This window comes from Hylobates moloch, unplaced genomic scaffold (genome assembly GCF_009828535.3).
Source record: "Hylobates moloch isolate HMO894 unplaced genomic scaffold, HMol_V3 SCAFFOLD_19, whole genome shotgun sequence".
Lineage (NCBI taxonomy): Eukaryota > Metazoa > Chordata > Mammalia > Primates > Hylobatidae > Hylobates > Hylobates moloch.
This window is the reverse complement of record NW_026652294.1, coordinates 47391583-47400520: the sequence shown is the minus strand read 5'-3', so window position 1 is coordinate 47400520 and position 8938 is coordinate 47391583. Positions and strand designations below refer to the sequence as shown.

Sequence of the window (8938 nt, the reverse complement as noted above, 5' to 3'; positions counted from 1 at the left end):
ACACATCTGTAGTCCCAGCTACTCAGGAGGCTGAGGCAGGAGAATCCCTTAAGCCAGGGAGATGGAGCTTGCAGTGAGCCAAGATTGCTTCACTGCACTCCAGCCTGGGTGACAGAGCGAGTCTCTGTCTCAAGAAAAAAAAAAAAAGAATTTAGATGGCAACCAACTTCCCAGGGGTGTGTGTCTCTGAGATGCCTCCCCTGACTCCCTCCAGGCTGAGCTGCAGACCCATCTTCCACGCTCCCATATCAGCAGGATTTACCTTAATCAAGGACCTAGTGTATGGCTCTAGAATCACCAATGTATCATTTGTTGATGCGGGAGCCTCTCACACAACTTGGCCTGGGTAGAAGTGCAGTAAGCGTTTGCTGAGTGAATGAATGAACTGCAAGAATCTCATGCAAGGGCTGTGGACTCAAACGCCTTCAGAGGCCAGGCAGACACCACCAATGAATGAGGTTGGGGATGGTGATTCGTGGGGAGTGGAGAGGACAGGGGTGGAGTGGGGACATGTGCCGGAGCCACGGGGGCAGCTGCCACTCCGCTTGCCTTCATGCCGCCAGACGGGAATGTGGGCCATCTATTACCACATCTGATTTTTCAAAAGAAGCCAAAATCCAGTCTTTTATGATGAGCTTCTGATTTTTTCATGTTGTGGACTAATTTTAAGTTTTTTAAATTAAGTGAGGGCCAAACGAAACACATATGCTAGCTGAATACTGCCCAGAGGACATGGTTTGGAATTTCTGCTTTGAAACTTCAGGATGTTCCAGCGTTTCTGATGCAGTGACAGTGATTTTCCTGATGACTACGAGACAAAGGTGTCCACGCAGGTAAAGGAAAGCCAGTGTCACCAACAGCCATAAGCCAATTCCATGTGGACGGCCTCCTCTGCTGGCATCCCACTGGGGGAGCCGGTAAGAGCTCTGAAGGCGGGGTTGCAGGGAGGGCAGGGAGGAGGGTTCAGATGACCTATGACTGCTGGCTGGCATAGTACAACTCTTGTATAGCTTGAATTCTCATGAAACATGCATTTTCGATGGATTATTAGATTATTTTCATCCTTGCACTAGTGGCACAAAGACCGGACAATCCCATGTAATGGACAAAAGATAGTGCCACTTGCACCAGACAGAGGGAAGCTAGGACAAGGCTGGACAAGGTCCTGGGAAAGAGGCCACAGGTGGCAAATCCGCCCTGCCTGAAGGACCTCATCTGGGTGCAGACTTCCACCTCCCACCCTTCGCTTCAATACCGGAGGTCTTTCCTTGTTTTCCTCACCAGACAGTTCTTTTTCTCAAACTAAGGAAATGAGCACACATCTCAGAGTGGCCCCAGTTCAAATCCTTCCTCTACCATTTGCTGACTGTGATGAACAGCTTTGGAATCCCCATTTGTCCATCTTTCCAACATGACTCATGTATGTTGATATCACACATCCCGGATGTGATAGGCACTTCATCTCTTAGGTATTCTTCCCAAAATTCTACATTCCCTGTCTAATCATGAGAAGACCAGAAACTGTCACCAGTCAGCAGAGACTAAGGAGACATGGACACTCAATGCAACACGGTGTCCTGGATTAGGTCCAGGAAGGGAAAGAGGCCATTAGTAAGACAACTGCTGAGACCTGAAGAAAGTGTGTAGTCCAGTTGAAAAATCATGGATCTAGGCCAGGCAAAGTGGCTCACACCTGTAATCCCAGCACTTTGGGAGACCTAGACAGGTGGATCATTCGAGGTCAGGAGTTTGAAACCACCCTGGCTAACATGGTGAAACCCCGTCTCTACTAAAAATACAAAAGTTAGCCGGGCGTAGTGGCATGTGCCTGTAATCCCAGCTACTCAGGAGGCTGAGGCAGGAGAATTGCTTGAACCTGGGAGACGGAGGTTGCAGTGAGCCAAGATCATGCCACTGAACTCCAGTCTGGGGGACAGAGCGAGACTCCGTCTCAAAATAATAATAATAATAAACAATAAATAATAAATAATAAAATAAAATAAAAATAAAAAATATGGGGCAGGTTGTGGAGGCTCATACCCATAATCCCATCACTTTAGGAAGCTGAGACAGGTGGATCACCTGAGGTCAGGAATTCAAGACCAGCCTGGCCAACATGGTGAAACCTCGTCTCTACAGAAAATGCAAAAACTACCCAAGCATGGTGGCGTGTGCCTGTAGTCCTAGCTACTTGGGAGGCTGAGGTGGGAGGATGGCTTGAGCCTGGGAGGTGGAGGTTGCCACAAGCTGAGATTGCACCACTGTGCTCCAGCCTGGGTGACAGAATGAGGCTCTGTCTCAAAAAATAAAAATAAAAGATAAATAACAATAAAAATAGTTAAGATGGCAAATTTTATGTTATATGTATTTTACCACACTTTCTTTTCTTTTCTTTTTTTTTTTTTGAGCCGGAGTCTCGCTTTGTCACCCAGGCTGGAGTGCAATGGTGTAATCTCGGTTCACTGCAACCTCCATCTCCTGAGTTCAAGCAATTCTCCTGCCTCGGCCTGCTGAGTAGCTGGGATTACAGGCACCCACCATCACACCCGGCTAATTTTTGCATTTTTGGTAGAGATGGATTTCACCATATTGGCCAGGCTGGTCTCGAACTCCTGACCTCAGGTGATCCGCCCAACTCAGCCTCCCAAAGTGCTGGGATTACAGGTGTGAGCCACTGCGCCCAGCCCACAATTTCTTAAAATAACAAAGAAATGAATACAGATTTGACTGTATATGTGCACGTGCATGTATGTGTACACATCCACATTCCCTAGCTGTATCCACTGAGAGGGACAGGGAACAGCCTCATCCTAGTGGCAATGAGCACATGTAGCATCCAGATCTTGACTTCTAAATACCATTTTCAAAAAAGGGAACCAGGATCTTCAGAGAACAGACTGATTCCAGGGCTGGGACAAAAAAAAAAAAAAAAAAAAAAAAAAAAACAGAGTTCGATCGGTAGCGGGAGCCGAGAGCGGACCCAGAGAGCTCTGAGCAGGCCCACGCCGCCGCCGGCCTAGTTACCATCACACCCTGGGAGGAGCCGCAGCTGCAGCAGCCGGCCCCAGTCACCATCACCGCAACCATGAGCAGCGAGGCCGAGACTCGGCAGCCGCCCGCCGGCCCCGCCGCCGCCCCCGCCCTCAGCGCCACCGACACCAAACCCGGCACTACGGGGCAGCGGCGCAGGGAGCGGTGGCCCGGGCGGCCTCACATCGGGGGCGCCTGCCGGCAGAGACAAGAAGGTCATCACAACGAAGGCTTTGGGAACAGTAAAATGGTTCAATGTAAGAAACGGATATGGTTTCATGAACAGGAATGACACCAAGGAAGATGTATTTGTACACCAGACTGCCATAAAGAAGAATAACCCCAGGAAGTACCTTCGCAGCGTAGGAGATGGAGAGACTGTGGAGTTTGATGTTGTTCAAGGAGAACAGGGTGCGGAGGCAGCAAATGTTACAGGTCCTGGTGGTCTTGCAGTTCAAGGCAGTAAATACGCAGCAGACCGTAACCATTATAGACGCCATCCACGTCGTAGGGGTCCTCCACGCAGTTACCAGCAAAATTACCAGAATAGTGAGAGTGGGGGAAAGAACGAGGGATCGGAGAGTGCTCCCGAAGGCCAGGCCCAACAACGCCGGCCCTACCGCAGGCGAAGGTTCCCACCTTACTACAAGCCGAGACCCTATGGGCGTCGACCACAGTATTCCAACCCTCCTGTGCCGGGAGAAGTGATGGAGGGTGCTGACAACCAGGGTGCAGGAGAACAAGGTAGACCGGTGAGGCAGAATATGTATCGGGGATATAGACCACGATTCCGCAGGGGCCCTGCTCGCCAAAGACAGCCTAGAGAGGACAGCAATGAAGAAGATAAAATCAAGGAGATGAGACCCAAGGTCAGCAGCCACCTCAACGTCGGTACCGCCGCAACTTCAATTACCGACGCAGACGCCCAGAAAACCCTAAACCACAAGATGGCAAAGAGACAGAAGCAGCCGATCCACCAGCTGAGAATTCGTCGGCTCCCGAGGCTGAGCAGGGCAGCACTGAGTAAATGCCGGCTTACCATCTCTACCATCATCCGGTTTAGTCATCCAACAAGAAGAAATATGAAATTCCAGCAATAAGAAATGAGCAAAAGATTGGAGCTGAAGACCTTAAGTGCTTGCTTTTTGCCCGTTGACCAGATAAATAGAACTATCTGCATTATCTATGCCGCACTGGGTTTTCATTATTTTTACCTAAAGACGTCTCTTTTTGGTAATAACAAACGTGTTTTTTAAAAAAGCCTGGTTTTTCTCAATTCGCCTTTAAAGGTTTTTAAATTGTTTCATATCTGGTCAAGTTGAGATTTTTAAGAACTTCATTTTTAATTTGTAATAAAAGTTTACAACTTGATTTTTTCAAAAAAAATCAACGAACTGCAAGCACCTGTTAATAAAGGTCTTAAATAAATAAAAAAAAAAATACAGATGCTCCTGGAACAGCTTGTACTAAAAAGCTCAAAGAATGATGGGTCACTGCAAAAGGAAAAGGGCATAGCTGCGAGCTTGAGTGGGCTCCCACTGGCCAAACTGGGAATAATTTTTTTTTTTTTTTTTTGAGACAGAGTCTCACTCTGTCACCCAGGCTGGAGTGCAGTGGGATGATCTTAGCTCACTGCTATCTCCGCTTCCCAGGTTCAAGCAATTCTTGTGCCTCGGCCTCCCAAGTAGCTGTGACTACAGGTGTGTGCCACCACACCTGGTTAATTTTTGTATTTTTAGTAGAGATAGGGTCTCACCATGTTAGCCAGGCTGGTCTCAAACTCCTGGCCTCAAGTGATCCACCCGCCTTGGCCTCCCAAAGTGCTGGGATTACATGCATGAGCCACTGCACCCGGCCTGGGAATAATTTAATTATTACAGTGAATAGTGAGAGTCATGGATTATAACCTATTGCATTCATGAGTCCATGCAGACATAGATAAATCACTTGCCCAAGATCACAATGGGATAAGATAGCACTGGGGACGAGGGACGCTCACTCTCATTTTCCTTTAGCACTTCTTTCCCCCCAGATACTGAGTGGGAAGGACATGACACATAGAGCAAGCTGGAGGCCCAGGAAATTCCTAGAGAGAGTGTCCAGGACATATGGACTTTTGAGATCTGTCCAGTGTCATTTCCTGTTGCAAATCGTGCTGGGGGAAGGGAAGGTGCAGGAGGTGCAGTGAGGGAGGGGGCGTGGGGGTGAGAGAGGCCGGAGAGCAGGGAGGAGGCTGGTCCATCAGCTGCAGCTGCCAATGATGCCTGGTGGGGGGGTACGGGCGAGGGACCTCCTGGAGAGCGAGGTGCTCACATCTGGTTCACATTGAAGGATAAAAACAAACAGGTTCGTGAGCTGGAAGAAGCCCAGCGGACTGAGCCAAGCCGTGCTGCTTGGACACTAGGGCACAGCATCCCCTCTTCCACGGGTCACTGGGCCTGGCCAACTCCCAAGGGCTTGCAGAGGGGACGCGGTTGGAATAAGGCCATCTTCTCTGCTTGGAACCACATTATCTGGGTCCAGCTCCTCCTAATGTACAAACCAGCCTCATCGTGTGTTCGGAGAGGCTGGTTCTTTGATTTGTAGATGACTCATTTCAGGCCCTTGAACGAGTCTGAGACTGCACACGTGCCAAATGTCACCACGTCCACCCAGAGGGCTTGTTTGTGCTTCGTGTAATGTCTCCCTTGGCTGGGAAGAGACAACGGCTTGCTGTGGGATCTGGAGCAACTTTCTTAACTTCTATGAGCCTCAGTTTCCCCAGGTATAAAATGGAAACAACAGTTCCTCCTTAAGGGGTCATGGTTGGCCTATTAGAGTTACTGAGCATCAGGCCCAGCCACAGCGCCGAAAAGCTCTCAATCAACGTTCACCATTTCTACTGGTCATTTGGACTCCAGCCTTCTCTCTTCTATTGGGTATTTAAAGTTAGCCTGTAGTCCCAGCTACTTGGGAGGCTGAGGTAGGAGGATCACTTGAACTCGGGAGGCAGAGGTTGCAGTGAGTCAAGATCGTGCCACTGCACTCCAGCCTGGGTGACAGAGCAAGACTCGGTCTCAAAAAAAAAAAAAAAATTTAGGAAAAAAAGACTATCCTCTAGGCCAGGCGTGGTGGCTCACACCTGTAATCCCAGCACTTTGGGAGGCCGAGGCAGGTGGATCCCCTGGACAATATAGTGAGACCCAATCTCTACAAAAAAAAAAAAAATTAAAAATTAGGTGAGCATGGTGGCACACGCCTGTAGTCCCAGCTATATGGGAGGCTGAGGCAGGAGGATCACTTGAGCTTAGGAGGCAGAGGTTGCAGTGAGCTGTGATCATGCCATTGCACTTCAGTCTGGGTGACAGAGTGAGACCCTGACTCAAAAATAAATAAATAAATAAATAAATAAATAAATAAATAAGGCCAGGCACAGTGGCTCATGCCTGTAATCCCAGCACTTTGGGAGGCCGAGGCAGGCAGATCACTTGAGTTCAGGAGTTTGAGACCAGCCTGGCCAACAGGGCCAGACCCCGTCTCTACTAAAAATACAACAATTAGCCTGGCGTGGTGGCTTATGCCTGTAATCCCAGCTACTCAGAGGCTGAGGCAGGAGAATTGCTTGAATCTGGGAGGCAGAGGTTGCAGCGAGCCAAGATTGTGCCACTGCACACCAGCCTGGGAGACAGAGCAAGACTTTGCCTCATAAATAAATAAATCGGCAGCAGACAGCAGGGAGCTGATTCATTCTAGAGAGAGCCCTGAGGCCCGCGTCCTGGCCAGCACCTTGTAAAGACCTCAGCTTCCTACCCTGAATTCACCTCTTGCTGTCCCCAAACTTACAGAAAAGGATGTTGCCCCTTTGCCAGATGCAACCAGCTTGCTCTCCTCCAGCGCCCTGCAGGGTGTTCCTGGGGAGTCCGCTTCCGTGGGCCCACTTGTCCACTATCAAAAGCCCTTGGCCGGCTGGGCTTGGTGGCTCATGCCTGTAATCCCAGCACTTTGGGAGGCTGAGGTGGGCGGATCACAAGGTCAGGAGTTGGAGACCAGCCTGGCCAATATGATGAAACCCCGTGTCTACTAAAAATACAAAAACTGGCCAGGCATGGTGGCGGGCGCCTGTAGTCTCAGCTACTCAGGCGGCTGAGGCAGGAGAATTGCTTGAACCTGGGAGGCGGAGGTTGCAGTGAGCCGAGAGCACGCCACTGCACTCCAGCCCGGGAGTCAGAGGGAGACTCCGTCAAAAAAAAAAAAAAAAGCCCTTGTCCAGGAGCCCCTGCAAAGCAAAAGCGCGGAACACCATCCACCTTGGTCCTTGGGAGAAGGTGAAATTAGACAAACTGGTTACACCTTGGCAAATCATTTGACCTCATTGTGCCTCAGTTTTCTCCCCTGTAAAAAGAACTTTTTGGCCGGGTGCGGTGGCTTACGCTTGTAATCCCAGCACTTTGGGAGGCCGAGGCGGGCGGATCACGAGGTCAGGAGATTGAGACCACGGTGAAACCCCGTCTCTACTAAAAATACAAAAAAATTAGCCGGGCGTGGTGGCGGGCGCCTGTAGTCCCAGCTACTCGGAGAGGCTGAGGCAGGAGAATGGCGTGAACCCGGGAGGCGGAGCTTGCAGCCTGGGCGACAGAGCGAGACTCTGTCTCAAAAAAAAAAAAAAGAACTTTTTTTTTTTGAGATGGAGTTTCACTCTTGTTGCCCAGGCTAGAGTGCAATGGCACGATCTCAGCTCACTGCAACCTCCACCTCCCAGATTCAAGTGATTCTCCGCCTCGGCCTCCCTAGTAGCTGGGATTACAGGAGCCTGCCACCACGCCCAGCTAATTTTTTGTATTTTTAGTAGAGACAGGGTTTTACTATGTTGGCCAGGCTGGTCTAGAACTCCTGACCTCAGGCAATCCACCCGCCTCAGCCTCCCAAAGTGCTGGGATTACACACGTGAGCCACCTCGCCTGGCTTAAAAAGGACTTTTAAATACTACTCACTTTATAGGGTTGTGATGAGGCTATCCTGAGAGGTTTGAGTATGCATGAGGCATATTTGTAGAGTGCCTTGCATATGGTAATTGCTCAGTAAATGCTCACTATTATGGTTGTTAGCTGTCATTTAAGATCTCTCCAGCCCTAAATAATCCTCACTGAGCAGTTCAGAAGTTGCCAGGGCTCAAGCTCAAGTCTGATTTCCTAGGGCTATTGGGGAACAGACAGAATCCTTCATGCAGTTTCTTTTTTTTCTTTCTTTCTTTCTTTTTTCTTTTTTTTGAGACACAGTCTCACACTGTTGCCCAGGCTGAAGTGCAGTGGCACGATCTTGGCTCACTGCAACCTCTGCCTCCTGGATTCAAGTGATTCTCATGCTTCAGCCTCCTGAGTAGCCAGGGTTACAATCCCACACCACCACACATGGCTAATTTTTGTATTCTTAGTAGAGATGGGGTTTTGCCATGTAGACCAGGCTGGTCTCGAATTCCTGACCTCAAGTGATATACCCACCTCGGCCTCCCAAAGTGCTGGAATTACAGGCATGAGCCACCACGCCCAGCCCCTTCACGCAGTTTCTCTCATTCCTTTCAGAAGCAAGGAGTCAGATATTCCATCAACATGGAATCCACTCCTATAAATCAGCCTACAATCCCAGCTGGTGAACTACAATCCAGTCAGGGATTAAATCTAAATTCCTCCCACCTGATCACTGGGATCCCTACACATCCAACTCACCCCTTCCTCCTCCAGAAATGTTATCAATCCCCCAAATGCCTCCAATCACCAGTTTAACTACCAGCCAAGAGCTTACTACTCCCCCTCTCCCAAGCTTAGACACTCAGTGTAATTAATGGACACGCAACATTGAGAGCTTTCACATTAAGCACTTACTATTGTGGGGAAAAGAAGGAGAGATCAGCCTGTTACTGTGTCTATATAGA

General features: G+C 49.4%; 1 pseudogene; it reads left to right on the top strand.

Moving 5' to 3' along the window:
* Window positions 1-3043: 3043 nt before the first annotated feature.
* Window positions 3044-4057, top strand: LOC116458630 (Y-box-binding protein 1-like; annotated as a pseudogene).
* The last annotated feature ends 4881 nt before the right edge of the window (window positions 4058-8938 follow it).